Source organism: Neopelma chrysocephalum, unplaced genomic scaffold (assembly GCF_003984885.1).
Source record: "Neopelma chrysocephalum unplaced genomic scaffold, ASM398488v2 Primary Assembly neopelma1_60, whole genome shotgun sequence".
Taxonomy (NCBI): domain Eukaryota; kingdom Metazoa; phylum Chordata; class Aves; order Passeriformes; family Pipridae; genus Neopelma; species Neopelma chrysocephalum.
Window position 1 is genome coordinate 12319338 of NW_020897715.1, and position 13094 is coordinate 12332431.

At 36.9% G+C, this 13094-nt stretch overlaps 1 protein-coding gene across 11 annotated transcripts in view; it reads right to left on the reverse strand.

Annotated features, from left to right (window-relative positions):
• The window catches only part of ZBTB20 (zinc finger and BTB domain containing 20), a 503503-nt gene that overhangs the window by 406233 nt on the left and 84176 nt on the right, over window positions 1-13094 (reverse strand). For 10 of the 11 annotated variants that reach the window (XM_027681156.1, XM_027681153.1, XM_027681152.1 and 7 more), the window contains one exon: window positions 8905-8964. The gene's annotated coding sequence lies outside the window, so the exon portion shown is untranslated. Of the gene's footprint in view, window positions 1-8717; window positions 8739-8904; window positions 8965-13094 lie in introns of those variants that run through there. The other variant, XM_027681155.1, reaches the window with a different exon arrangement.

A 13094-nucleotide genomic window follows, 5' to 3' on the forward strand; every position in this document is an offset into this window, starting at 1 on the left:
AATACAGGTTCAGAGGGAGCAGAATGGCCTTAAAACATTGACAGCTTTGTGTAAGGAGAAAGTTTTACTGTCTCATATTTTGGTGTATGCAGTGCACTAGCAAAAAGATGACAAAACCCCAAAAACCCACAGACATTCCCCAAGCCCCTCCTCTGAAAAAATAAAATAGAATAAAATAAAATGTAGCATTTTTTCCTGGTTTTCAGGGATCATCCACATAAATATTTCCTGTAGGAGTTACTACATTCTTTTAGCTCATCGAAAGCTGTGTTAGCAATTAATACCCTGAATTTACACAGACAAATGAAGACTTCTTGTCTTACTCATATTTTATGAGCAGCGATCTTCCACAACTAAAAGGATTCTAGAGGCAACTGAAGATGACACCAATGTTGTCTTAGAATTCTATACTAGTAAAAGGTCAAAAGCAAAGCCTCAGATAGAAACCCAGTTCTACTTCAACTGCTCTGTTTTTAGCATCTCGGCAATGTTGTTACTTCAATCGGCTTCTTCCTAATAGGAAGATCTAGATTTGAGTTTACTTCATTACTTTTTGCTCTAACATTCTCCTTTGTAATTTCATGTATTATTCCCTTAAGAAATGCATGCAATGGGAATTTTTTAAATACATATTTATATCTACCTATGAAAAAGGTACCTTCTTAAATCTTTGATTCCCTAGGACACATGGATTTAGGGGCTTTTCTGTGTGTGCATGAGGGACTAAGTTAGCAAGAGAAGTGCTGAAAAACAAAGCTGTTTGATTTCTAGTAAGAAATGGAAGTTGAACACACAGAGAAATTATTCTGTAAATGGAGAGATTAGTTCATTTGATTTTTCTAAGGCAGTAAGAAGCGAGTTCTGCATTTCATTCATATCACAGAAATGTGACATTTCCTTAGACAAAACTTAGGGGTTTCATTTTTTCTTTTTTTTTTTTGCCCTAGTGAGCACTCTGCATGAGTCCACATGTTCCCTCCTTATCTTTGTCATTGGCAAGACTTCAAGAAAAAAAATCTCTGGTTAGAAAATTCTTCAAAAAAGCAGGAAAAACTTCTGCTAAATCATGCTTTTTTTTTTTAGAAACCACCAATTTTACAATTACTTGACTGTCAAACAAACAGTTACTAAAGTAAGATTTTATTTAAAGGCTAAACTCTCTAATTCTGCAAGCTATGTCCAGATCAACATGCTTTGACTATACTTGACAAGCTCAGGACTTATATGTATTATTCCTACAACGTGCCAAACTAACTCAAACATATTACTGGATGTTAGGGAAAAGGTTTCTTAAAGAGAAGTGAGATTTCGTAACTGATGTCTTTCCCTCTCAATGCCATGTTCCAAAAAATATGATCTTAACATGTAAACACAAGTTTAACTAGTATGCAAAACTGCCAATAGCTACATAACAAGAAAGAAAAGATACCTGTTTCAAAGTGACAATATATTCTTTCTTTTGCCATTTAAGAAATCAATACTCAGATAAACATGGACTTATTTATGAGATAGAAATTATTTACAGGCACATATATTCTTCAGAAAATTGGTGAAGGTTTTGTATCCCAAGAAGGGAGTAGAAGAGGTCACATTACTTCTTCAATACAAAGTCCAGCATCTAGGTTAATTTAATGACTTAAAATAATACAGGATGACTCTCAGAATCTGGAAAATTTAAACAGCCTGTGATTTCAAGGATAGATTATGGAAAATCTAACTGGAGAATGAAAAGAGCACTTAATACAAATGGTCAACACCAGGAGAGGGCATATTCAAGTTACTTCTCCCCTGATGCCGCCTTTCGGTTAATGGTATAAACAAAGCTTGGGTAACTGAACACTAATCTATTTTACTAAAGCACAGTCCTCAAGCTAGAGACAACAGGATTATCTGCAGGGCACTGATGTTCAGTGTACATACATGAGTAACTGTCCCCTCAAAAATCCACATGCAGATCTCCCTAAGAGATAGATGGATGTAGGCATTACTACGAAAATCTCTGCAGCTCCCCTCCTCAGAAAACTGGTTGGAAAAAAGTTCCACACTTTTCTGAAGAGCCTAGGAGGAAGGTGGGCTTGCTTTTTTGGACCAGTCTGGATAATAACCAGTTTTTTCACATTGCAGTGTTGCCTCCACACATCTCTCTGCTCAGATTCACCAATTACAATGAAGAACAGTGGGAGGATGAAGATTTTTTAAACTAATTGCAAAATAACTAAAGAAAAGCTATTTCTCAAACATAAAGACTTTGAACAGGTAAAAATATTATTTTTCAGTCACCCTTAAATAAACTGAATTTCTGCTGAATTATAACGTCTTGGAAAAGAGAAAGACACTCTCCCTTGATGACCTTTGAAGTAATGATAAGAGTCTCCAGTCTTGGTGGAGGAGATCACCTGAGAGACATTGTCTGGTGGCCTCCAGAATCTCAAGGCGGCTTAACTTATTACACTGAATTATTATATTGAAATAGTGTGTCTCATGTTTATAGCTCAGTCAAGTAGCTGGGATTGGAACACTGTGTTTTAGCCACATACCAATAAAACTGTTACAAGAAACACACAGAACATGTAGACACAGATATTGAGATCTTGGGGCAATCTCATCTCATAAAAACCCCCAAACATTTAAATGTGCCTATAAACATTATTGTAAAGATATTTTAATTCAGAGGAAGGAAAAAGTCTAAGATCAAAGTTCTGCAAATGACCACAATTCAGATTAATAAAAACTTATGTCATTAAAATGCTCTATAAGTGACTAAGTAGCAATATTTCTTGCTTCTTTATTTCTTCGTCAGTATTAATTTCTTGCCAGAAAATATACATGTTTTCAGCTGCTTGTCTCTTAGAAGAGTCTCTGCCTACTTTCATGAATTCTCTCTGCCATCCTTAAGATATGCCTTTGGAAGGCATAGAGACTTGTATAATCCCCCAAGTCCTATTAATATCAGTAAGAATGATACAAGTTTGATTCAAAAGAACCAAAGAGAATGACTAAAATGGCCTCAAAGCTGCTTTTCAGAGTCAAAATGGTCTACCTCATCTACTTGGCATTAAAATGTGCTGCTGCCACATAAGTGGTCCAGCTCCCACTGCTGCTGACTTCTTGCTGTCTCTCATTTTGTTGTCTGCTATTATATTTGCTGGTACAGAAGAAATAGGGGGTTGGTCTTTTAATGCCCTACACTGCTGATAACACCAAGTTATGCAGTAACTCTACTCTGCTAATCATACTATTGCATAACTTAAGGTTGGTTTTGAGTGGAAGGTTTACAAAATGAATGAGGCATGCGCAAGGTGTTCAGTGGCATCTCCACCATGTCCCCATACAAATGTCTGATTCAGCTCTAACAGGAAAACAGACATCCATCTATACAAAGAGGGGACAGGGAGAGAAAGAGGGAGATACTGAGACAGAGAGGAAGAGAAAAAGAAATAGAGGAAGAGAAAAGAAGAGAAATAAAGGGAAAGAAAGAAGGAGGGAGAGAGAGAGAAGGGTGAAAGGATTTCACAGTACTACTCAGTGAAAGGTATATATCTTGAACTTTGCAGGACACAATAATGTTTGAAGTTAAAATCTTGTACCACCAGAAAAAGGATTTAACCCTCCCTTCTAAAATTAGTTCCTTGTCAACCCAAGTTCTACTTTTATGGAAGACCATGGAAACTAAGTGCCTACTGGGTTTTAAGAAGGCAACAGAATAGAAATCTGACCAGAAGAAGCAAAAAAATTCACTGTCCTGAGCTACCCACTGAACAAAATTAACTTCCCCAAAACTAACACCAGAGGCATTAAAGATCAGTACTTTAATCTCTCTGGACACCTGAATTTGACACCTGGACAACAAAATTGCTATTTATTATTTCCAATGACAGTGAACTGACTCACTGGCATAGAAGAAAGAATTTAAAACCAAATTATGTTCCATGTGCCAAAAGTGCCAAGTGTCACCTGTGCCATATCCTCCAGATAATCTGCAGTTCAGATGAAGAAGAAAATGAGGATGACTGAAAGGAATTGACCTTAGCATACATTTAAGAAAAAACATTGTGGTTTCATACCTTCTTCTGAATCTCAAAAGACTTCCCTGACATTTACTCTTCACCCATACTTTTTCCCTCCCAGAGAACACGGACATTGTCTTTTTCATAGGGGAAGTATAGGTCATGGCCCATGGCAGATCAATATGAACCACTGACCACATGATTCAAACGTGCTCTAAGAAACCAAATTTTAGCATCCTGAAATTCCACTTTTCAAGTGCTGAATGCAGAAACTTGTTGTGCCAGTGTGTTGATTAGAGAGGAAAATCCTTTCACATTCATTTTCAAAAATGGTAAAGGAGGGAGGGTAAAACATTAGCCCTCCAACTTTTGCCTTTTAAATAGGAAAACCTGGCATACTGGCCTTGCATTGTTAGCTTTAGTGGAGTATGTGCTGAACAACATAACACATATGCATGAAGATAAACATTAATACGCATGCACAATGCTGAACTTTGTGTTGGCAGCCAGACTGCAGTAACCCATGTCCCCTGGGCAGAAATCAGCTATGAAGGAACAGGAAAGAGTCAGTGTAATGGTTAACTAGCCCAGTGGGATTATTCAAGAGAAGTAGAGCAGCAGTACTGCAGGCTGTGATGCTGGTCACCTCTCCCTCTGGAATACTAGTGGATGCCTGGAATCAAATTCAGAACTGAAAAAAACAGCAAATGTGGTGTCAACATAAGAAAGAAGCTGAATTTCCCCTCCTGGAGTTTGCATATAAGGAAGACTTCTGCAGGTGCTGAGATTTCCCGTGAAGCTTGATGTTGAAAGAATATGACAGATTCCAATTTATCAAATATGAATGCATAGGTTTTGGTAAGATTAATAAGGTTACTGGTATCATATCTAGGCAATTATTCCCTATACAGCAGCAAGCGATCAACTGTTATGGCAGCTGGGAAGTATCACTGTTGATAACTGCAACCACGGCATTAGGACTGCAACAGATGGTTAAAGTGCATCCATTTAGGTGACAGACTAAACCATGAGTCTTTCACCTATAGCCAATCAGGGAAAAACCAAAGTCATCATGGCTGATTCCCCTCCCTTGGTGCTTTTACCCTGCAGTCTCCTTCAAGGTCCAGAAATTCTTTCAAAATACTTTCAAATCTTTTGAATTCCTTTACAGCAGAGCATTAAAATGAACATACCACAACACCCGCTATATTTCTTTCAGTGCTACCTCAGTCAGCTTTTGCACAGGGGCAATACACTACCCAGAATTTAGCTAGAAAAGACAAATTCCATCTGGGTTTTTTTCTAGCTTTCAATGATTTAACTTCATCAGCCATTGTAGAAATTACAATCAAAAATTCAATTTTATTTTTTATTTTCCAACAAAAGCATTTGCTTCTTACTTAAGAAGACCTTGAAATAAACTATTTAGCAAAAACAAACCAAAAAAAAAGTAAATTTTTTCTTTCAATAAACCCACTTTCCCTCTAAAAGGGTTTGTTCTGTGTGTGGATTATTCATTTACTTTAATTATTTTGAAGTGCCTCTGTTTGAGTGGGTAGGAATTAAGTATCCACAACACCAAAGTAGGTCCTAGAATTAGTTGCTGTAAACAAAATGTTCTGCAGTGGCCTAAATCTGCACAAGCAGTAAGCCCTGAGTGTTTTTGAAGTCTTTTTCCACAAAGAGTACTTCGAGGGACCTTGAAAGCTATAGGACCCTGATAATGTATTATGGGACTTACATTGTGTCTTTCCAATCAGGAACACACAGAAATCCTTTTCCTCACTTTGCAGGAAAACAAAAATGTTACTCTTATTTAAATGTGGATAACAAAATTCAACCTGGAAGAGGCTGTAACTATCTAAAGCATCTGACCAGAAATTTTAATCTGTCATAGAGGAGGATTTGTTAGGACACATTGGCCAAGTAAAATAAGAGAAGGCAGAGAGACAGAACAACATACACAAGCAGGCATATAATCAAAAACAAAAAACGATCTTTCATAACCTCTCTAATCACAGCTCTCTCTCTCTCACACACATACACTGCACAGATACAGGAGTACTTAAGTTGTTACCCTTTGTTGAATGTTTCCAGTCCAGATAGCTTTCTGGTTAATTAGGTACACACACTAAAAACAACAACAAGAAGAAAACAAGCTAAAAAAGCCCTAGGAAAACTTAAGATAGAACCGTTTGGACGTAGTTGTGAGCACACATCCACAGAGAGAAGAGGAGGAACTGAATCTGGGGAAAATACACAAGATTATCACTTTATAGGCAGTGGGCACTGAGTGGAACAAGGATTCCAAAAATAAACACATCTAACATTTAAATCTCAAGCTGCATTTTCAGTGACACCCTTTCTGTCATGACTACATGTACATTCAAAACCAAAATCCCAGCAGCTAAACATCCACAGCTTTGAGGAATTTCAGTTTTCAATCTCGTGGAAAAGCTATCATCTAAACGTTCCACTGTATCCACGGACTTCTACTACCACATTCTGATTTAAGGACACAAATGCAATAAAACTAAAACCAAAGACAGAGAAAGCAACTGAAATGAAGAGTTTGTGCTACCCATTCCTTTACAGATATGGAAGATGTGATGTAGGCATCTGGAAAACCAGAGGATATCTTCTCTGATACACCTCATTTCATAAGTCTCCCCACTTTCAAACTGCATTCCTGAGCTTTGCACATACTTCCATATACATTTATAGCTCCTCTGCACCGTTGCCCATAGTTACACCCAGTATTTACAGGTAAGCCTGCAACTCTGTTCCTCCATGGAGGTAAAACAAGAGAAGAAGGAAAATAGCGTGAAGGAAAGTAGGAAATAATTCTGCATTTACTCATCTATAGTTGGTAGCTATATCTTAGGAATAGTTGCTTTAAAATACAAGTTGTTGTTGAGGTTTGATTTAAAAATCTCTGTCAGTTTTGACATTCGGGTGAAGGTACTGCTGCTGGGTCCAGAATAATTTGCATATCTTATCACCAAATAAAATGTCTGAGGTGTGCACCAATCTGATGAAATTATAAACAAGAGTCCACACAAGTACACTTGCCTTCCTGTTTGATTTCCGTCCTGTTCACTCCTCTATAAAAAATTATATGATCATCTCATTCTAGCTAGATGTTTAACTGTCCATGTAAAAAGGAAAATGATAGCAGCTTATTCTTTCCCACACTTTACAGCTGAGAACCTGACAAAAATGTGAATTTTGGGAACAAGAAGAAAGCTTATTTTGTTACAATCCACCAACTCTTTAATTGCCACAAAATTAGTGGAAAATTCCATGTAATCACGTATTTTTAAAAATAATTTCCCACCCTGAAAGTAAATAAATAAATGCAACTACACCTCTTTTACAACAAAGACAAATATACATGCTTAACTTTATGTCCTGCAATTAATCTCATGTATTTCAACAGGATTACTCATAATGCTGTAAGAGAAATACATGTGTAAATCCTTGCAGAATCATGGCCTGAATTGCCAACAAAGTTATACTGCACAATTAAATGCCTAGGTTTAAAATGGCTCTACGGAAGGTCAGAAAAAACCCCTTTAGGCATAATAAATTACAAAATCTACCCCAGGGAGTGACTATGGGAAAAACAGCATTGAGGGTGTCACCGTTCCTTGGGAAATTCACCTGCCACCAAATCCTTTCATTAATTCACCTTCTTCCTCTACCAGTTAACACCTTAACTTACCACTCCTTTCTCACCCATCAAATACCATTGTCCCTTTCCACATTTCCTCTGCTACTGTGTGAGGAAGGGGACAGGAGATGCATCTTACCCATTCTTTTGCCCAGTGAAGCAGGATGAGAGCACAGTCTACTACATTAACTAGCATAATAATAAAGAGTTCATGTGCTAATTAACAGACCTGGGTGCACAAATTTGCTCCTTAGCCTGTTGCTGTACTATTCACAAGTCAGTGTATCACTGAAAATTGACCAGTAAACGCTATGGACAATCCTTAACCTGTTACTGGAGTTCATTACAAGAAGCTGATGATCAAAATGTATACAAATTGGATACCTAAACTGCCTAGCCCTGTCTCCTGATGAGTAGCTTTACCATCTGCTTTCTTCTGCAAATACACATGAATGGCATATTAGAAGTGTCTCTGTGTACATGATCAAGTTTTTGACTAAAATCCATGGCTTCCACAAACAATTCTGCTTGTAAATTAACTCAGTCAGAAATATTAACTAAAATGCCAGGAAAACAAAGTCAATCCCTTAAAAGTTCAAATGACTATTTGTCACAAACATTTCACCTCTACTAATGAACTGCAAAAATGAATGATAGAAAATGCAAAACTGTATTATGTTTAGCAGTTAACATTTTAATAAGGAGGAGATTAGCAATTTTTAATACCTCCAGTGCTTTGTTATATACAGTAGCACAATAACTGAATATTTTAATTGCTAATTATTTAGACCTCATTCAGTTCTCACTCAGGCAAAACTCCCATTGAGGGACTCTTGCCTGAGAAAAGAGCTACAGGATTTGTTTTACTGTAATTTGAAAAAAACTTTATATATCATAAAAACTATCAAGTTATAGTGAGACAAAAATCATTAAATCCTTAGCAATATTAAATCCTACTGAAAGTCCCACTGACTCTTAACGCCGATGTTTTCATATTAAGTAAAACAGATAATTGCAGTTTACCAGTTGTAACTTACCTGTATAATTTATGCCCAGATATGCTGGTGGCTCTTAAAGAGGTCTAATAATGTTTTGATTCTTCTTACTTTATCCCTGCTTTTCTCCTGTGGGAAATCTCCATTCAAATGTGATAAGGAAACAGCATTTCCAAACAATTACGGTATCAACACCTTCAGAAACACAAAAATTAGCATTTGGTTTTACCTTTTGACTTCGGACTCCAAAAGGGTTAAGAGCAGCTCTCAACACTTCTCTCTTGTGCTGCTGTAGAGAAAAGAAATGCTTATGTTTAGAGATTTGCGTTTCCGTAACAGTCAAATAGCTCGTTGTTCAGTGGGGAAAGTGGGTGGAATGCTGTATATATATATATATAAACATACAGCTATCTGAGGGAAGACAAAACAAAGTCCTACACGTTCACATGTAGTACACAGGTGACAAACCAATAAACTGTACCAGTATTTCAAATGTCATTTTAAACACATGCTTCAGAGAGAACAGTTATACAGCTGGACACCAAATTAATAGGGAGAGATTTCTAACACTCCATGCTTAAAAAAAAACAACAAAACAACCCTCATTTTTTCCATTAAGTGTAGTTTCATTCCTCTTAGGGATGAGTGTCACAATCGAAGTTTTGCCACTTACGTTTGTCCTTCAAATGCACTTTGGAAAAAGTTACAGGTAAGTACTCTAACAAGTCAAGAGTCTGAAGAGTTTTTTGGTTTGTTTTTATTTTTTTAAATGAAAAATTATGTATAAAGTCTTCACATCTTTCAACTATAAATGGCTTTAATTACTAAAATGTTCAGAAAACCTCTCCATAGGCAGCATTGAAAAAAAAAAGAACTAAAAGCAGACTTAATACCATAGACTGTTAATTACCAAAATGTTCAGAAGTTGCTGGCACACAGCTGAGGAAAGAGTAAGCATTTTGAAGACTGAAAGTAAGACCTGGGCACTCTCCTTCACCAGTACAGAATATGGTTTAGGAACCTGATTGGCGTAGTATCCAATTCCTGTTATAAGAGGTTCACTTAGATTACAGTGCTCAAATCCATTTCAGCCAGGCTTCTTGTTTCCTTGTAAAAGCAGTGAGATTCCTTTGTTGCCCTCAAGTGCTGACTTTCCACCTAAGAGCCTGTGTTCAAAGCTAATGCCAGCTGGAGTACAGCAGGACTAACTAAGACTACTGGTATTCTTTAATAATATAAACCCCCAATTTTTTCTATGAAACAATATTTTAGATAAATTGTTAAAATAATTTAGAAATTAAAAAGAATTTTTAATTTCTATCTTTTTCTAGTGGGGGGGTTACATAGCTAGCCATAAAGACATTTTAACTACTGGGATTACTGTTAGGAACAGATTACTGATCAGAAATGAACTGACCTTTGGAGCACCTTACTTATTTAGAAAGATCTCAAAAAAATGTAACACCAGTAGGCTTTCAGACTTGGCGTTTCCAAGCCTGACTTCCTACCATTCCTGGCTACTACAGGGATGCTTCTGTTTCTTTCTCTGAGACATGCTCGCAATTTCTTTTCAGATCTTGTCCTTTTCCTCTTGTTTTCTGTGTGCCTTCTACCTCTGATGATTACAATCAAACAATGCCTCAGCTTCAGCATTCATAGAAATTTCCCTGTAGCAATCTCCCAGCCTATGTGTGTTGGTTCTGAGCGTACTCAGCATAGTCTGTTTGGTAGCAGCTTCCACTGTTTTCAGGGAAGAAGGTTTATTTTGCTTGACCTAAGGCTGCGTAACATGTGTTTCAGCTTTCTTAAGGCCTGTAGTTGTCTGAATATAGACACACACTGGACAGGCTCTGTTAGTACTTTCCATAAGGATGGTCTGGAATAGTCTGTCAGTTCTGCACAGACAATGAATAAAGCAAAACAGAAGACCTAAAATATGGAGTAATGAGGATAGGAGTTTGACCTTTAAATGCTGCTGGATGTATTGCACAAGGATATGTTTAAGTGATACTGTTAGGTATGAAACTGCACTGTTGGCTTAATGTCCACCTCATCTAACAAGTGAACCACTCCGTACTTGTTGGCACACTACATGGCTCTTATGAGTGAGCCCAGTAAGAAAAAGTGGCACTGGTGAACCTGGAAGAGCTGAAAAGCATGGAAAGAAGATGGGAAAATCTGATCACAGGGTGAAAGAGAACATTTTCCATTTGAAGACCTACTGATCAGTCAGACCTTCTCTGGTGTTTAGACTCAAGCTCTGCAAAGGATTAAATCCAAGTCAAAAGTTTCAGTTTCTCTTCTCAGGCCTACTGTCATTTGAAATTTTGTACAAGTATTCATGATGTACCCAGCTACCCTCTTGTCAGTTGTGATTTTTGCCAGAAAGTGCCATACAAGAGCCTGTATAACTGTTACAGTTACTTTATTTTCACAATCTAATTGATCCTTTCTAAACATTTGAACGTCTGAGTTTAAGTAGTGGTAACATTTCTGCCACAGTTTTTAAAACTATTTTTATACATGATTTAAATTAATCAAGCCTTATACTTGAGATGGTAATTTGTTGGACAAAACCAGCTACCTCCAGGCGTTCATTTTGTTTTCAATTCCAACCTCCATGTTTAGTAGTTTAGTTTAGATCAACAGCTTATTCAAATTATATCATGTAATCAAATAATACCCTCGAAATCTGACATAATGGAGTGAAAAACTATGCACACAACTCAGGAAACCACTTTTGCTTTTTTCACTTTTACATGAAAGTTAACTCCATGTACTTTACAGCATAGGCTCACAATAGGCTTGCTGGCATCAAAAACATAAATACATCCTCAATCCTTGAGGTAGGTCATGGTAATTTCCTAGAAAAATGTGCTTTCAAGGGTGAAGTAAATGAGGTACACTTATTAAATCTTCTTTTTCAATATCCAATCCTACCACAGAACTAAGAAATACAAAAATGGATAACTTAAACAGTCTTAAATAAAAAATGCCTCTTCACTCTGCCAGTTGTTTGTACAGTAGAAACAGCACACTGTACTGCTGTTCAAATGCAAACAAGAAAGAACTATACATACTTGTTCACTTCCACATGATGATGCCTTACACCCTGCATGGACTTTTGACATTTGCTACTAGTGAAAAAAACACTATGCAGTGGCCTATCGTCAGATTAAGTGAAATCAAGATAAATACATTCCATTCAAGAAAATGTAGAGAATGTGTCAATTTTATTCATGTTTTTCCTCAAGGTTATAGAGCTTTCATGGTGAGGGGAGAAAATACTCTAGGATGGTATCTGTGAGGATCTTCTCTTTTAAGATTCTATATTTAAGAACAAAATTCAAAGAGTAAAATAAATCATATTAGCATCACTCCAGTTCAATTCCTTCCAAGTACAGTCATCATACATACAAATTAAACTCTGGTAGCAAGTGAATGAAAGGAATCACTGTTGATGAATGCTGCGAATATAGGAGCCAAAAGGATTTCATACAATGATTCACTGTGAGACTACCCGTAAATCTCTTGGTTTGTTTTGAGATTCAGTCAACCTGGCATGAAGCTTGGGCAAAGTATGTCCTTCAAAAATGGACAATGCATCACAGCAGTGCTCTAAATAAAAGACTGAAAGACTAGTGTGCGAATTTAATGCTCGTGGAAAAGTCTTATCTGGCAGGCTTAGAGCTTCAAATCCTTTCATTTTCGGGGCAATATTTCTGTCAGGAGAACCGATTGGTTCGCACAGGCTCACCACTACCCCTCACTTTGAACTGAGGGACCATGCTGAGTGGTCAGGTTTTGTGGCTGGTTCAACCTTTCATTGGACTTACAACCAAAGATCAATTATTACCACATGTAGTAATGGTTTTTGTGACTTTAGTCCACTGATAACTACAATTGAGATATCTTTAACTTGAATCAAGCTTGTCTGTCTGGGGGGGAAAAAAGAATAAATCAAATGATTATGATTAAATTAATATTAAATTCCATGATAACGACAAAGTCTGAAGAATTTCTGAAGACAACTGCCCAAAGCAGACCACTGACTTAGTCTGCAAGTATAAGACAATGAACTGGATATGAACTGGCTTTTTTTGCAGAAAAGAAAGCTTCGTATATGTATGGAAAAATTTTAAAGAAACAACAGTTCCATTCTTAACACCTGAAAAAGTCCAATTTAAACACTTTGAGCACTTCTAAATTCTATTTGAAAAATACTATCTGCCCATATTTATCTCCATGGAAGACTTGGATTAACTGTGTAGGCTCAGGATAAAACTATTGTTGAAGGCAACAGTCACGTGATGGAGAAAGGGGAACATCTGTAACACTGTCAGGTTAACCTCCTCTTACCTTAATGTACTATAACTTTACTTAAACAGAAATCATCACCTGGAACATGAGAAGCAAACG